At 34.3% G+C, this 15,413-nt stretch overlaps 1 protein-coding gene across 2 annotated transcripts in view; it reads left to right on the forward strand.

The window, feature by feature from the left end:
• The first annotated feature begins 4,510 nt into the window (after positions 1-4,510).
• Positions 4,511-15,413, forward strand: part of LOC124353489 (transmembrane protein 184B) — an 85,951-nt gene continuing 75,048 nt past the window's right edge. For both annotated transcript variants that reach the window (XM_046803336.1, XM_046803337.1), the window contains exon 1: positions 4,511-4,762. The gene's annotated coding sequence lies outside the window, so the exon portion shown is untranslated. The remainder of the gene's footprint in view (positions 4,763-15,413) is intronic.

Consider the following 15,413-nt stretch of genomic DNA (forward strand, 5'->3'; position numbering starts at 1 on the left):
TTATATGTGCTTGTGACATATATTACTACATCTAGTGATGTTATTCTGCATGAAAACATGGTACGAGGGTCAGTCAAATATAAACAGGACTTTTATTACTATACCCAACGTCCAGGTAGCAGGTAGCCATGTTGCAGTAGTGGTAGGGGGCAGCCTGGGGGAGGGGGAAAGCTGCAACAATGCGTTCTCAGTGCTGTTTTGTTTGTCATTGTAGCCATGTCTGAACAAGAGGGTACATGTCTGTACCTGCAGTTGCGCAATGAATTATTATTAAGTTATTGACAAACGAAGGTGTTAAACCAAGTGAAATTTTTGTTAGACTGACAACTCAGTTTGGGGATAAGACTTTATCACGTTCTCAAGTGTACGATTGGGTTAAAAAGTTCAAAGGCGGACTTGAAACAGTTGAAAATGAAAGTCACAATAGGCGTCCAAGGACCAGTTTGACTAATGAGAACATTTGTGCTGTTCGTGAACTTCTTGAAAATGATCGACGCTTAACGATAGATGAAATTGCCAGTGAAGTGGAAATTAGTCATGGTAGTGTGCATTCCATCGTCACAGAGCATCTGGGTTTTTGGAAAATTTGTGCAAGATGGGTCCCTCGGCTTCTGACTCTCGATCAAAAACAAACCCGGAGAGACATTTGCCAAAGGCTTTTGAATCGGCTTGAGAGAGAGGGGAATGGTTTTTTAAATCGCATAATAACCTGTGATGAAACGTGGGTCCATCACTACACTCCTGAATCCAAAATGGCGTCAATGGAGTGGAGAAGGAAAGACGAAACTCGCCCTGTGAAAGACAAAACACGGTTGTCTGCTGGGAAAGTTCTTGCCACCATCTTTTTTTACTGCAAAGGCGTTTTGCTTATTGACTTTTTACACGAACGTCGTACTGTGAACGCTGCTTATTACTGTCAACTTCTTGAGCAAGCAAAAGCAGCCTTTCGGAACAAAAGGCGTAATCAGCCAATCAGAGATGTAATTTTGCTTCATGACAATGCTAGGCCTCACACAGCTGCCTTGACCCAAGAGGAATTACGCCAAATTCATTGGGAAACATTGGAACATCCTCCCTACAGCCCAGATTTGTCTCCATGTGACTTTCACCTCTTTGGTCCTCTCAAAGAAGCACTTGGTGGAAACCGTTTTGAAAGTGATGAGGAAGTACAGGAATTTGTGTGCAATTGGTTCAAGACACAACCTCAAATCTTTTATGAAGAAGGGATCCATAAGCTATCCTCACGCTGGGAAAACTGTGTGAGAGTTGAGGGAGACTATGTAGAAAAGCAGTAACATGTAATCATTGTATTGTCTAGCTTTAATAAACGTATAAGTTAAAAGTCTTGTTTATATTTGACTGACCCTCGTAAATACATTTCAGCATCTTATTACCTAGTGTCCATTTTTGCTAGGGTGGTCCTTTTGAGATGGAACTTGTGGCTACTTACTCAGAAAAATTGGCCTTTAAAATGAGGAGTCATTTACAATAGGCTTCCATAAGAGTCTTACTACATCCTCCTCAGGTGTTTTAGTGATAAAAAATTACATAAGGCACCAAAATATAGGGAAAACCATACTATACAAAATCTTAATTTTTTCCATTAACCACTCAACAGATAAAGTGCTGGTTCCACACATTTTCAACATTGTATATACAGGGTATAAATTAAGTCCTGATTCTCCTAAATATACTCAAAAGTTACTGAGATATCAATTTACAATCTTCACCATATCTATTAAAATGCTTTTTTGGACTTTTGTAAAGATAAAAATATTTCCTTGCAATCTTTACATGAGATTTACAGTTTTTGGATTATCAAAGTTTGAAAAACTTTACATCCTGTCACTTTGACATGGAAAGTGATAATAGGTATTTATATTTATTTTCCATTTAATTAGCTCAACATAACTGCCAAGTTTAATGTTGTTCGCTCCAACGGCTTCTGATATACGATTTTTAAAATAAAAACCTCATATGGACAAACGGACACTAAACGAAGCGAGGTAGGACATATGTTTATATGGACGTTATTTCTTGTTTTATGTCTAATATCTCGTCCAGAAGTTGTGCCAACCTCACGCGAAACACTCTATATATACTTAAAATGCCATTGTACTGTCAACTGACTTTGACAATGCTGATTTTAAATTAATTATAAACATTTCACAGGATGGGAGTAATGAAATGTTTTGCTCCAAGTAAATATGTACAGGTGTAGTTCATGTTACAACTATTCAATATGCGAGCAAGTTTTCTAATTCTCTGTTAAAAATAAAAATATTACCACTAGGGTTGAAGCCAATGATTTGAGAAACATAAGTTTGGAAGACAGAGTAATCTTCTTCACCATCTGATTTAGTGATGTTATATGTCAAGTTATCAGTCTGCCAGGATAGAATGGTTTTATTTATGGAAGAGATTAAACCTGACCAACTTGAATATTCTTGAAATAATTTTTAAGCCATCAAGTCATGTAGAATGGGTGAGGTTACTTTTTTAATCAGTCGCACAAGCAGGATTACTAACATTTACCACTAAGTTTACATGCACCATAAGGAATAAGTTTTATAAACAGAACTACGATAGACTTTAATACACACAATTTACGAAAATGGCTCAGTAAGCAATTTTATGGATATTGTGCATATCCATTTAATGAATGCTTTTGGTGGATCTATCGCCAAACTGGGCTAATAATTCTAATTAAAATTTTAATACATAACAGTTTGTTTCGAATCGCTTTATGTAACAAACATAAAAAACTAGATTGCTCTAACTGTATTGTGCAGACTCTATGAGGAATGTAAAGATGCAGGTTAGTTAAGTGCAAACTAGGCTATATCCTCCAGATTGGTTTAGAAGTCAGTTTTTTGTGTTCGCCCTCTTGTTTGTAAGATAATGGTCAATCAGTGAGCTTCCAACATGAAATTTTGAATAAATATCTCTCTTTTTACTACGAAAACACCAATCAATTTTGAAACTGTAGTACCTACTTAGTGTATTGTAAAACCCGTCTTTCTAAAAATGAAAATATTTAAAATAAGATACAAAACAACTGTTTGGATTTAAAGAGTTTAAAGTAATACCACTACCTATTTTAATTATGAAGAAAACAAACATCTTTACAAATTGAGTTTCGTATTTTGATACTGTTATGTGTTCACTGATTTAAATGTTACACTACAAAAAGACTTGCCGTAAAAGGTTTTACTATTAAACGAAGCACTGTGCAATTGAAGAAAATGTATGGACAAAAAGTTTACTATTGGATTAAAGACGTAGAACCCTTGTCGAAACCTTTTTCGAACACAATGGAGTTTATTACATAACAACACTGGCGTAACTAGGACTTGGCTTTGGGGAAAGGGACGAATTTGATTAAAGAGCATGATAATTATATAACAAAACGCTGTGCAGTGGATGAAATGAGTGTGAGTGCAACGCATAATAATATTTGACCTACAAGCTTTGAGTTTGAAGGGAAAGTCACATTTCAGAGCAAAAGTGTATCTTACATTGTTTTTAAATAATTTAAGTAAAAACATTATGTACTTTTGGACAGAAAAGAAGAAGATTGTTGGTAAACATCTCGCAACTGCAGGCTGCTGTGCCACTCACTAGGTATATTAAATCAAAATTATCATTCTGGTAACTTATTTGAGGAGTGAGCATGACTATTTAAATTCGGATTGTGAAGTCATAGTTGCTTTTGCCTGAATATAACTTGTATCATTGTTGTCAATGAGTGAGCTAATTGCTCTTATCGTTTTGGTGACAGCTTTAGCCCCAGAATAACGCGTATTTTCATATAGAAGGAAAGTAGCCCAATAATCCGAATTGTGGATTCCAATAGATGTTATATGTATACTGTGTTCTTATAAACATTATCGACATCATTCTGTTTTTCGTGCGTTCTATGATTGGTTGTGACAGCTTACGTTATTCTTAAAGGGGGGTTTTGGACTACTGTTACAGATGACCCAGTGTTTAGTGTTTATTTGTGTATGTGTGTGTGTGTGTGTGTGTGTGTTTGTTTGTTTGTAAGAGGGTTGGCGTGGGATGAAGATAAACTGGTGTTGACTCTCTGATGTTAGATTTCTTGTAAACGCAGGACATGACACTTGGAAGCATTAGAGTAACAAAAGAACCCCGAATTATTAGGGATTGCGTTGTCGTTCTCTGAATCGTATATGGAGCTAATTATTCTAACATATATTGTTATGACAGCCCTTAATGAGGCTTTTGATTTTGTCCTAATCGGCGTCTAAAGGTGACTCCCCCAAGTAGATCCATTTTAAAGCTCAACAATAATGATGTTTTTGTACAAATATATTTAATATCTTAGTAACTTGATGTATAAATAATATTACTTAGCAATTCCCTCGGAAAATTTATTGCACAAGTACACTTTATATAGTAGTAGGTATGGTAGAGCTAGCGAAATTAAGATTCAGCAGTGACGAATATCCCTTGCGCAAACTCAGTAGACCTGTCATTTGTCAAAAAACAGTTCCGTTATGTCTGCTGTCGGAGTAGGTGATGCGTCGTCAGCGATTTTCTGTTAGTTATTTACAAAATAGTTTGGCTTTGACGGTTTAAAAGGCTATTTTATGTAAGAAGTGATGACTAGAGTTGTGAATATATGTGTTAGTTGCAACGAAAGTGCTGTGGGATAATTGTTTTGGTGTAGTGTTATCTCAAGTTTTGATAGGATTCTACGCTGACATATGTGCTGAAAGCCTCTCTTCCACTTTCAAACGTAAGTTTCGTGATAATTATTCACATAAATAAGACAATTTATTTTGTCATAATAAATGTTAAAATATGAGTTTCTAATATTACTTGGCCAGCAATTTACAATACAATGCATAGTTGCTAGTGCATATCTAATTTATCAATCTGGCTTAAGTTTCCCATGCAGTTTTCCTAAATAAATGCAACTGTTGTAGCATCCCAAAGTATGTTGTAGGGAAAGGGGGGTACCTTTGAACACTTTTTGAAAAAATATTTTTTGTATTTTTTTTAAATTAATTATTTTGATAAACAAGCATGGGGACATTGATCTTTAGACTATTATGCAACAAATTAACTTAAATTAATGTTAATAAATCTTCAAAATATCTAGGCTAAAAAAAAAAAAATTAAAGTTCACTGCATGTTGTTCAAATGTACCCCACTAAGGGGTACATTTGAACAAGCCTGGGTTAGGTTTTGAACAAGGACGGGGTGGATTTGAACATTGGATAATTAGTAAAGAAAAACTAAGGAAATACACAAAAACATTTTATTCATAGTGTGCACTAATCAAAGGTACATTACAGATTGTGTAAACAAAATTTAGGTTCAACTTCTACTTTTTTAACATTGAGTAATTTTGATCGAATTCTCCTTTTACACTTGTCGTCGATGAGAAAGGGTCCATTTCCAATCAAAGGTACTGGCCCGTAAAAAAGATAATTTATTTTCTATCACTTGAACATCATCATGTTTTTGGCCACTCATATGAATCTCCAAGTCCTTCTTTCAAAAAACTTAATTTTAGAAAATCCTTCATCCGGGAAATCAACCACCCTTCCTAAATACCAACTTATATCATAAAATACAGCATAGTATTTTTCAAGCATCGGACATATTTTTACTTGTTTAGACAGGTTTAGGCCTATCGAAGTTGTCATCTTCTTCAGAGCTCTCCCACCCAGTCTGATTCTCCACTTTCCATATAAAATTGGGTCAGGATCGTCACAGTCAGACTCGTATGAAATAGATTTATGCTTATTTGTTTTTTCTTTCTTTTGTTTATGTCCTGATTTTTTGTTTTTTTTCTGGTAAATCTAATTTTCTTTTTGCCTTTATGTCCACGCTGCTTCCTTAGTTCTTCTTTTTCTGTTTTTTCTAAAAGCTTTCTTTTGATTTCTTCTTCCAAACCGAATTTTTTCTGGAGTGGCCGTAATTATTTTCGATTTTCCTGGTTCTCTTCCTTTTTTACATTCTACTGAAGATTTTGCCTGCAGCTGGCGATAAGGCCTAACAACCTCTGGACTAGGAGACACTGCTAACGGTTTTGTTTAAAATCCCATCATTTAGGCTTTCATTTTCAATTGATGTTGAACCTGTAGGTCTAGCATTAGATGTACCTTGGCTGTAAATTTTCATTTTCGCGTCCTAGATTAGAAGATTTCGTAGTGTCAGGTATAGGCGTACTAGAGGTTATCATCGCTTCAGAAAATGGGAAATCTTCATCAGTAAACACAGATTGTAGAATATGGCCATATTCCACACTCCTCAAATCCTTTTTAAGATATTCTTCCTTGTAAATGCTAAATTAAAAGCTTTTGATGCCAACCCAGCTAAATCATGAATTGAGAGTTTAGATCCGGGTTGTTTGTTAGCCAGTTATTTTGAACTGTGGCTAAGTTTTGTTTAAATGGTCCTAAAATTGAAACATCTAGAGGTTGGACACGATGGCTACAATGAGGAGGTATTGTCACAATACAAATACCATTATCTCTTGCGTATAATATTGCATCCAGAGTGCAATGGGAATTCGTGGTTGTCGAGAATCAACAAAACTGGTGATTCTTTTGAGCAGTGGCTGTACTTCACAAAGTGCTCCAGCACTTTGAGGAACAAAGCATTAGTGATCCACCCACTAGTAAGGGAGTTAACAAGTCCTAAGCTTCCACTGATAGCACCTACCATTAAACTGTCATGTAGTCTAGCTCGGGGAAATATGAAAACTGGAGGAATGGTATTGCCTGCCGCATTAACAGTAGCAACCAATTGTAATAAGGCTGCCCTCTTTCTCCAGACACAACTTGGCCTACTTGTTTAGTGCCTTTTTTAGCTACAACATTTGGGGCTTGCACGACAGTTTTAATCCCAGTTTCATCAAGATTGTAAAATGTCACTCGGAGAAAATTTGTGTTTTTTGTAAACATCATCTAAGTTTTTTTGAAATTCTTCAATGTTTTTCCGATTGAAACCTAATGTTCTAGCTAAGCTTGTGTTTTCAGGTTTTCTCAGTGATAAATCTTTATGTCTTTTCATAAAACCTTTCAACCAATCTAAAACCAGCTGTTTTATTATCTTCCCATTTTTTTGGACATCGGCCCAATTTTTCTGCATACTGAAATGCAAGAGCTCTAATGATTTTGTACGTGAGACCATAGTTCATCGCAGAACATGTAATAATATATTCTTCTAGCATTTTTTCTTCTTGAGCTGAAAATACTTGGTTAGAAGTGTACTTGCTATTAAATGTTAAAAGGGGTGCGGGTGCTGAAGGGACTCGGATATCATGTGGCTCAGATGGTAAATTTGTCTTTAGAAGAGCCTTTGCTTTTTTTTATTCGATAGAATAACATGGTATGAACCAAGCCAAACGATTCTGCTGCTTGACGTATTGGGACGTTTTTTTCCAAAACAAGCTTAACAGCTTCCTCCACATCTCGCTCATTTATCTCTGGGCCCCACTTTTTTCTTGATGTAGTTTCTAACCATTGTAACCTGAAACAATACAAAGTGAGTTATTACCTAAACATAATGTAAGTTAGTAATTTATTGTTTTAGTAGGCCAAGGCCTACAATGTAAGATCAAATTAGGTTTGTTTCAATATTAGGCTGCTGATATCAAATTTTTTTTTAATGAAGAGATTTAAGACGTAAGACAACTTGTGTGTTTTTTAATGTAAGAAAAGTACTAGATTTAAAAATATAAACATGGAACTAATACAAAAAATAGGCCTCATGCTTATTCTATCTTGATGATAGCCTACCATTATATGTTCTAGGTTTAAAACAATTCTCTTAATATTTATAATTTCCAGAAAAAAATAAAATAAATAAATTGTTTAACTTGTACAAATGCTAATAAATAACCTAAAAAATTCGGCTTTCTTATATTTTACCTTTTTTTACAAAAACCAGTAACTTTTATGAATAATTTTTAGAATGGTTCAAATGTACCCCCCAATGTTTGTTCAAATGTACCCCACATGTCACAGTAGAAGAAACTGATTTTTTTCTTAGTTAGTTGAACAGATTATCTTATGTTTATTATATTAAAAAAATTGCTCAATAAATGTACTTACCTTAGAATATAAGGTTGGTCAATTCTTCAATTCTTTCTTCCGCTGACAGTCTTACAACTCAAAACTCAAAAGTTTACAAAATGTGGCTAAAACCTAACCTATCTGGCACTGAATACAAAGGTTAAAAGAAATGGAGGGAAACAGTGTACTAGGTCATACAGATGAGAAGAAGAAGTAGAAAAAAAATCAGGCAGTTAGCTCATCAAATGGCGGGAAATTTAAACTTGTTCAAATGTGCCCCCAGTTCAAAGGTACCCCCCCCCTCTCCCCTAACCTGCATTTAAATTTAGTGTACGCTCTGCAATATTTGAATCAAGATCGGTTATGATTTTAACAATAGTTTCTTTTATTTCTCAGTTAAAATATTTCAAGCAAATTAGATGGGTACTTATCTGGCTATTTCCTAGAATGTTCCTTGTTTATTTCTAGAAATTAATCTGCTTAATGTTAGCTTATACAATTATCCCACTGGGTCCAAACTGTTAAATCTGAATTATTATAAGATCTTTTTAAGAGATCTAGGTAAAAGATACTCCTATTATTATATATTATTAAAGGGTATAACTGTTTGGTATAATCTGAGTAAGCCTATAGTAAGATAATCAGTCTTAGTAAAAGGTGTATTAATCAGGTTTGCATGGTCTATCTATGTATTCTTGGAATATTAATTTTATACATCAGAAACACGTGGCTAAAGAATTACAGTAGTCTATAAAATTAATCAATGATTCTTCATCTTTTTGTTAGAAATCGGTAATCATAAACAATTGTTATTCTTGTGGGCTACTGGTGGAAAAATATAGGGTAGACTAAAAAAAAATACTTTTAGGATATATGGCTTTTTAGCTATTGCTGTTAAAACATGTAAAAAGAGCAATATTTATTATGTTTCCAAATCTTTTAAAGATTGTAAATGATTAGATTAGCCCTAAAGAATACGTTGCAATAACTGCCAATGACAGATTTGGGCAGAGTATGATAAGCAGACCTGGTTTTTGGTATTGATTAGTACAATCATCGATACTTAGTATTCCTTTATCGAATATACATTTATAAATCACATCAACATATCCATAGTCATAACCACAATCATATTTTAAATAAATAAAAAAACTAATATAATGCACATATTATAAACTGCTATAACAATCAAACAAACAATTAGAACTGGAAGTAGGAAAAACTCATAAATAACAATGTTATGATAACCAACATAAAAACATTTATAACAGGAAATGTGAAATATTTATAATTATTTATGTTTTCTCATATGTAGCAATGATTAACCGTTTTAAAAAAATTGTTAAAGCATCTTCTCTAAAAAATCGTACTTCTCTTCTGCACAAATACTCACAGAGATGATCTGCAAGTAGGTCAACTGATATGCCACTTTTTAACTTTCGTTTCACGGTCCTCCACGAGCTTACGACTGTCTCTTATGATCTGTAAAATAAAATACACTTTGTGTATTATATGAAAAAGTGTTTATATTTGAAACAAGATAGTTATTGTTCAAAAATCAGTATCAGTTAGTTATATCGAAAGCTATAATTAAGTAATATCGTTTGTCGATATCAATATTAAAAAACCGGGTCCGCTTATCGTATCCTACCCACAGATTTCATTAGCTTTAAAGGAGCCAGCCAGAGTGAACCATGGCTAGCACATGCGTATAAGCAACTGTTCCCTCTCCACTCCACGATTGAGCACTTTGTGGTACAGTCACTGAACGAACGTTGTGCTTAACTTTTTATCAAAACTGAACAGGCCACCATTCTTGGAGAGATAGAGAGACAAGTGATGTTAGTTGGTGGTGGGGGACGGTGCTGCAGACGTGAATATTCCCCGCTTCCCGATTCGCATTAGCTGGCTTCCCCAGTGAAATTTTAAGTTATTTTTATTTATTTAACTTCTAACGGCTAAGCCAAAATTTACAGATAATTACAGTGACATACTATACAATGCAATGGTGTCCATGCATCAGATATAATAGTGGGAACAGAGCTATACTTATATGTAATAATAAATAGAGTAATTATCAACAAACTAATTAAACAGAGATATAACAATTACGCATTTACCAACAACCCTAACAGTAACGTAACAAGAAAGAATAACAAGTTATAAATCTTCATTAGAAAATTAATAAGACTCAGGAATCATAATAAATAAATAGACATGAACAATACTTTACAACAAAAAGCACTTTGAACCAGAAGCGTGAAGAATGGTAGTATGGCCCTTGAAAGGTACCAGAGAAAACTTCACTTCCATAATAGAAAATGAAGTCTGGAAAAGTGTGGTCCTTTAAAGGCAACCACCAAACACTTTGAACAATACATGATCACCACTGAGTTCATTGAAAACCCAGAAGGTACATTTTAATTGAGGATCTGTTGTAGCTGATTAGGTCTGAGTCATATAGAATGACATTTCCGTTTTCAGCTTGAGGCTATTCATCTTGTAGTTCAATGAAACCACCACCCTGGCAAAGAGGTCTCAGGATACGGTGCCAGATGGAACCTTGAAGTTAACTCTCTCAAGGAGGCAGGGCAGTCGAGTTCTGAGATGACAGTATGGTGAAGGAACAGGACGTCAAGGTTTAAGCGCCTGACATGAAAAGGTAGATGCAGAAGAAGTGATACTTCAGCACGGCTAAGTACATGAAGCTGAGTCGGGCACCCACAAGACAGACGAATCTGTGCTGCAAACCTTCAAGATCATTCTGATAGATCTGATAGGGAGACCAGATGATATCACAATATTCCAGATGTGGCTTTACAAGGGAACAGTATAGCAGTCTCAAGGTTCGATATTGGTGAAAGATGCAGCAGATTGTACTTGGCAATCCCTGAAATTTTAAGTCAGAAGCATACCTATACCCTTCGTCTCTGATGATCAAGCAAGCAATCTGTTTTGTAAAATAAATTACAAATATTATACAATATAATAATTATTAATTAATTATGATAATTAATTACAAATGAAGTAACCAATACAAGTTCCATCTTCAAGATATTACAATAGTTTGTAAATCACTTATTGATTCAATTCATGTTACTATTTGAGTAGTTTCTAGTCATTAAACTTTGATAAACTTATTTTAACATTAATTTTTATTGAGGTAGCTCCACACAATTAATCTATAATCCATATCCATTTTTTCTTTTTATGCTGAAATAGGGTATATCACAAAAGTATCCTTAGACTATTTTTGTGGGGTCACTTGAAATCAGTAGGGTTTAAAACACATCCCACTGGTGTCCAAGACTTGAAAAACAGGATCACTACTGATTGCAGATGCTTAACCAGAGAAACTTTAAGAAAGGTTAGACAAGAATTTGAAAATAGGTAATTTATTTTGCTTGAACAACAATGGCTACCAATTTGAACATTTGATTTGAAGTTTACAAAGGATTTATAACAGTATTCAGTAAGTAATTTTGTTGTTATTAACAGTACTACAGTAGTTTGTAGACTAATAATTATTGTGTAAGAAACTACATTATTGGCTGTTGATACCAAACGGGTTGTTGATTCGGGTAGTGTTACTGCCACTTTTTGAGCTTATTGTACCATAAAAAATAATTTAAAAAGTTCATATAAACAGAGGCCTGAAAATGCTTTGTTACTGAGAAACGGGCAACAAAAGTTTTACCCACAATTTAGTACCCGAGGTTAAATGATCATTTGCTGGGAGAGAGGGATTTAGAGACGAATGCAGTTTTTTGTAATAGTTTTTGACGTGATAAATTGAATAAAGTTTGTTCCATATCTGTATCTCTCTTATTGTTTAAGATGTACTATGTAAAACACTAAAAGAGCATTCGAAAAACAATGTTTAACTTACAATTAAGTGACAAAGATGTGTAGGTACGTGTTGAAACTGTTTAGATAATCTTGAATAGTAGTGGTATTAGGTTTTAAATATTAAAATTTAGTTCACTTCAAACTTAGTTTAATTTACCTGTAGAGTTTGTTATTACATTGCGGAATTAACTGAACGTTTATTCCACTGCAAAATGTGTATATCTTGCACGGTAAAGTGTTGGTAGTAAAATTTAATTTTAAAAACTATTATTTCATTGTAATTGCCTTATTGTACATAATTTCCTTCAGTATTAAATGTTCTACAAGTTTATCTGTAAAAATTTATGTTTTTATTACCTATTTAACAAATTAAATTGTACATTAAACATTAAAAAATCTTTTTTTTTGCCTCTTCCTAAACTCCCAGCAAATGATCATTTAACCTCGGGTACAAATTATGGGTGAAATCTATTGTTGGCCATTACTCAGCAACAAAGCATTTCCGGACCTATGTTTTATGAATTTTTTTCATTATTTTTTATAGTATAATAAGCTTAGAAAGTGACAGTAACACTACCCGAATCACCCTATACAAGGTTTTGAAAATGTGTGGAACCATTTTATCTGTTGAGTGGTTAAAGAAAAAAAATTGAGATTTTGTATACGGTTATACTATGGTTTTACCTATCTTTTGGTGCCTTATGTAATTTTTTATCACTGAAGGGGGTGCCCTGAGGAGGATGCAGTAAAAAGTTCTTATGGAGGCCTACAGTAAATGGTACTTAATTTTAAATGCCATTTTTTTCTGAGTAAGTAGCCACAAGTTTCATCTAAAAAAAAAAACACCCTAGCAAAAATGGCGACTGTTCGAAATTTATAAATATTGGTATTTGAGTCGTCAGGATCTGTTTTCTTTAAATATTATTACAAACCAGATACAAAGTGGTATTTCATTTAGTGAACTGGAAAATGACTTTTAACGTGTTAAATAAGATTTTGCATTCTAATTATTCAATTGTTGGTGTAAAATATAGTATAAATGAAAATGATGACTTACCGATTTGTAAATGAAGATATGGGAATTCAAGTTCTAAAGTGTTAATATGAAATTATAAAAATGTTTTCCTTCTACAGTATGACAGTAACTTATGGACTTCGAGTGTAGAAATCTGATACAGCGTTGTGTAAAGCTTTTTCAGAAATGTTGTGTGTTTTTTCCATAATTCATTGCCTTAGGTCAACTAAGACACGAGGTTGTGTTTTATAAATGTTATTTTTCAAATGCCCCCAAAAGAAATAGTGTAGTGGGGAAAAATCAGGAGAACTTGGAGACCATTCAACTGCCCCCTTCGACCAATCCATTTTTGAGGGAGTATTTCATTCAAGTACTGTCCTTGTATTCTATAGTGAGAAGGTGCTCCGTCTGGCTGAAACGAGGCGGTAGGAGAGTTTAGTCCTGATAGATTCTCAATAGCAGGGAGTACTTGGTTCTGGAGCATGTTTAGGTAAGTCTCTGAGTTCAAATTCCCATTGAAAAAGAAAGGTCCAATTACTTGGCGTCCACATATGCCAGCCCAGACATTCACTTTTTGAGAATGCTGAGTATGAGACTACTAGCCAAATATCCTACAGTTGTGCCGATTTATGTGCCCATGCAGGGTAAAAGAGGCGTCGTCAGAAAAAACTGAAAATTAAAAAAATCACGATTTTGATCACACTTCCTCATCATTATTTCACTAAACTCCATTCTCCCATCAAAATCATCTTCATTTGGTTCTTGTAATAAACGGATTTTATATGGCTTAACTATTCTTCTTCAAAACATTATGCACTAATCTAAAATGTACCTTATGCTCTTGGGCTACTCTTCTGAGGGAAGTATGAGGATTTTCTACAAAACTCTGCAAAACATCCAGAGATCGTTCATTGTCTGTTGCACTTTTGGGTATCCCAGATTTTGAATGGTTTCTTACATTACCTGTCAATTCAAACCGTTGAACAGTTTTTATGGCTGTTGCATGACATATGGGATTCCTATCTGGAAATGAATCATTGAACAAATCTCACACTTCACGAAAGTACCTGACACGGTCACCATAGCCTCACATCATTTATTAATAGCGTCACTTGTTCATGTTCAGTTAATTCCATTGCAGAATACAACAACACAATTCTACAAATGAATCATTGAACAAATCTCACACTTCACGAAAGTACCTGACACGATCACCATAGCCTCACATCATTTATTAATAGCGTCACTTGTCCATGTTCAGTTAATTCCATTGCAGAATACAACAACACAATTCTACAAATGAATCATTGAACAAATCTCACACTTCACGAAAGTACCTGACACGTTCACCATAGCCTCACATCATTTATTAATAGCGTCACTTGTCCATGTTCAGTTAATTCCATCAATTGCAGAATACAACAACACAATTCTACAAATGAATCATTGAACAAATCTCACACTTCATGAAAGTACCTGACACGATCACCATAGCCTCACATCATTTATTAATAGCGTCACTTGTCCATGTTCAGTTAATTCCATCAATTGCAGAATACAACAACACAATTCTACAAATGAATCATTGAACAAATCTCACACTTCACGAAAGTACCTGACACGTTCACCATAGCCTCGCATCATTTATTAATAGCGTCACTTGTCCATGTTCAGTTAATTCCATTGCAGAATACAACAACACAATTCTACAAATGAATCATTGAACAAATCTCACACTTCACGAAAGTACCTGACACGATCACCATAGCCTCACATCATTTATTAATAGCGTCACTTGTTCATGTTCAGTTAATTCCATTGCAGAATACAACAACACAATTCTACAAATGAATCATTGAACAAATCTCACACTTCACGAAAGTACCTGACACGATCACCATAGCCTCACATCATTTATTAATAGCGTCACTTGTTCATGTTCAGTTAATTCCATTGCAGAATACAACAACACAATTCTACAAATGAATCATTGAACAAATCTCACACTTTACGAAAGTACCTGACACGATCACCATAGCCTCACATCATTTATTAATAGCGTCACTTGTTCATGTTCAGTTAATTCCATTGCAGAATACAACACAATTCTACAAATGAATCATTGAACAAATCTCACACTTCACGAAAGTACCTGACACGTTCACCATAGCCTCACATCATTTATTAATAGCGTCACTTGTTCATGTTCAGTTAATTCCATTGCAGAATACAACAACACAATTCTACAAATGAATCATTGAACAAATCTCACACTTCACGAAAGTACCTGACACGGTCACCATAGCCTCACATCATTTATTAATAGCGTCACTTGTTCATGTTCAGTTAATTCCATTGCAGAATACAACAACACAGTTCTACATTCCAACACACTACCTGGTCTGTAGTCCACTTAGTAACAGACTGAAGACATTATTGTTTAATCTAATAGCCTTGGAAAATCCAATATTCCAAAACAAGCAATTAAGAGAAAG

Source organism: Homalodisca vitripennis, chromosome 2 (genome assembly GCF_021130785.1).
Source record: "Homalodisca vitripennis isolate AUS2020 chromosome 2, UT_GWSS_2.1, whole genome shotgun sequence".
NCBI lineage: Eukaryota > Metazoa > Arthropoda > Insecta > Hemiptera > Cicadellidae > Homalodisca > Homalodisca vitripennis.